We start from the raw sequence: 2,643 nt of genomic DNA, 5'->3' as shown, positions 1-2,643 counted from the left end.
GTGGTGGGGGCTGAGGCAGAGGCGGCGGGGACTAAGCTCCTTGCATGAATTTCGTGCACCAGACCTCTAGCAATAAATAAGTAAAAAATAAATAAATAAATAAATAAAAGAACCAATGAATATTTAATATTAAAAGAGCATCTTTTACTTTGTCTGATGTTAGATAGCATTAAAAGGAGAGGACATCCAGGAAATTAGATGAGCAGGTACAATTCACTCACCAGTAGGGTATCAGATGTCGAGTGAACTCCCCATACTTTTTTCTGTTTATGATAATAACTATTGTCCCTAATCACCAGGTTAGTACTGGCTTCTCCAGCAAGCCTCCTCCTCCTTTTAGAAATATCCACATTCAAGTATACTCTCATTGGTTTCTGAGGCATATTCCAGGCTCTCCCCAAAAATCTCTTACCACTTTCTTTTTTTCTTTAATGGAAGCTCCAGAGTGGGCTGGTTTTATAGTTATGGTAGACATCCCTCTGGGGGATGCGAAGACATCTTTAGTCTTTATTTGGGATACGCTTGGATCTCCCTCCTAACTTTCATTTGGTTGGGAAGATGGGGGAAGCAGATGAAAGGGAAGGAAAATCTTTCACCAGAATTCTTCACTTTCTACAAAGCTGAGGTTAGCACAGACTGCCATCCTGCTAGTTCCCTCACTTATAGAGGCTGGAATAAAGAGTCGAGTAAAGGTAGCTGAATTTAACTATTCCTCAGTAAACCCTGAGAGAGTGATAGTGGTAGTGGTACAGGACCCATCTGTTCATAGCTCTGTTTTAGTACATGGGGTGCTTCCTTAGCTACAACATATAGAGAGCTAGGAAAAGTCCTACCCAACACAAAAATCTAAATTTAATTATTATTGAAATTATTAAAATTACCAAATTACAATTCATACAATGTATATTGTTGCCTCAAGTATCCAATAAGAGGGGAATATTGATATAAACAATTCTTCTAAGATTTGTTTTTTGTTGATTATAAAAGTAATACATACCATTGAGCAAAATTTAAAAAACATAGAAAAACATAAATAAGAATATAAAAAATAACCTATAATCACAGAGTAAATTAAAACAGTGAAGAATATAAAAACAGGCTGCTAGGAAAAAAACCAAGATGGTGGCATAAGGTACAAACCTGTACGTGCTGCCCCCAACAAAAACATTAAAACCACAACTATAAGACAAAACAGCTATTATCCAGAACCACAGGAAAGCTGATCGAGTGGAAGTTCTACAGCTAGAAGGAAAGAAAAAAGAGCATTGAGACCGAGTAGGAGGGGAGAGGCGCCAAGAACAGAGGTACGGGTGTGCGTGAGGCTGCTGCACCTTGGTGCGCGTTTTTTTTTTTCAATTGGAAGGGGACAAGCTCTCCAACGCACTGAACTCATTTACAGCGAGATGCTGGGGTCCTAGGCTCCTATGGGGAGAAACGGGACTGTCTTGCAGCGGGTCGGAAAGGGAAGGTGACTTTCTCACAGACCTGCTCCCGGGGATCATTGTTGCTGTGGGGGCGCCCAGCACTCCGGGAGTCGTGGAGTCAGAGTCTTGGGTTGCTGACGACACCATTGCTGTTTGCCCCACCCTGGGAACTCTCCGAGACCCTCCCCACTAAAGCCCCTCCCAAGCTGTGCTCACCTGCGCTTTTGCAGCCTAACAAACTGCAGGGAATCAGAGAGCTCCAAAACTTCCAAACTCCAAATAAAGAAGATAAATCTGTTGATATTGCTGTAGCCCCTGCTGGGTGGACCCACATAGTGGTTGACTTGGAGATCCAGTAGCCAGGGTACTCCGGGTCAGATACTAGATTTCAACTCCTCACATCTATAAGGGACACACTCAAGAAGCAGACTCAGTGAGCACCAAAGCTCCACTGAAGCAAGTCCTACTGCATAAGGGTGTCTCCAGCACAGCAGTTCTTCTTATAGACACAGCGGGTTCTCGCAGTCAGCCAAAAATGCAAAGACAAAGAAACATGTCACAAATGAAAGAAATGGAGGAAAGCAAGGTAATGGAGAACATAGAGTTCAGAACCACAGTTATAAGGTTACTCAAGAATCTTCTACGAACCTCCGAGGAACTTAGTGAGACCTTCAAGGATCTTAATGAGAATGCCAAAAAATGGAAAAGGTCTAGTCAGAAATTAAGCATACACTGACTGAAATAAAGAATAATATACAGAGATCCAACAGCATACTAGAGGATCCCAAGAATCAAGTCAAAGATTTGAAATACCAGGAAGCAGAAAACACCCAACTGAAGAAGCAAAAAGAAAAAGAATCCAAAAATATGAGGATAGTGTAAGGAGCCTCTGGGACAATTTCAAACGTACCAATATCCGACTTATCGGGGTGCCAGAAGAGAGAGAGCAAGATACTGAAAGCCTATTTGAAGAAATCATGACAGAAAACTTCCCCTACCTGATGAAAGAAATAGGCTTACAAGTCCAGGAAGCACAGAGAACCCCAAACAAAAGGAATCCAAAGAGGACTACACCAAGACACATCATAATTAAAATGCCAAGGGCTAAAGACAAAGAGAGAATCTTAAAAGCAGCAAAAGAAAAGCAGTTAGTTATCTACAAGGGAGTGCCCACATGACTGGCAGCTGATTTCCCAACAACCTGCCAGAAGGGAGTGGC

General features: G+C 42.0%; 1 protein-coding gene across 1 annotated transcript in view; it reads right to left on the bottom strand.

Moving 5' to 3' along the window:
• Positions 1 to 2,643, bottom strand: part of KIAA1107 (KIAA1107 ortholog) — a 70,107-nt gene that overhangs the window by 32,992 nt on the left and 34,472 nt on the right. The window lies entirely within an intron of this gene.

The sequence above is a fragment of the Myotis davidii genome, unplaced genomic scaffold (genome assembly GCF_000327345.1).
Source record: "Myotis davidii unplaced genomic scaffold, ASM32734v1 scaffold674, whole genome shotgun sequence".
NCBI classification, from domain to species: Eukaryota; Metazoa; Chordata; class Mammalia; order Chiroptera; family Vespertilionidae; genus Myotis; species Myotis davidii.
This window is presented reverse-complemented; position numbering and strand designations above follow the sequence as displayed.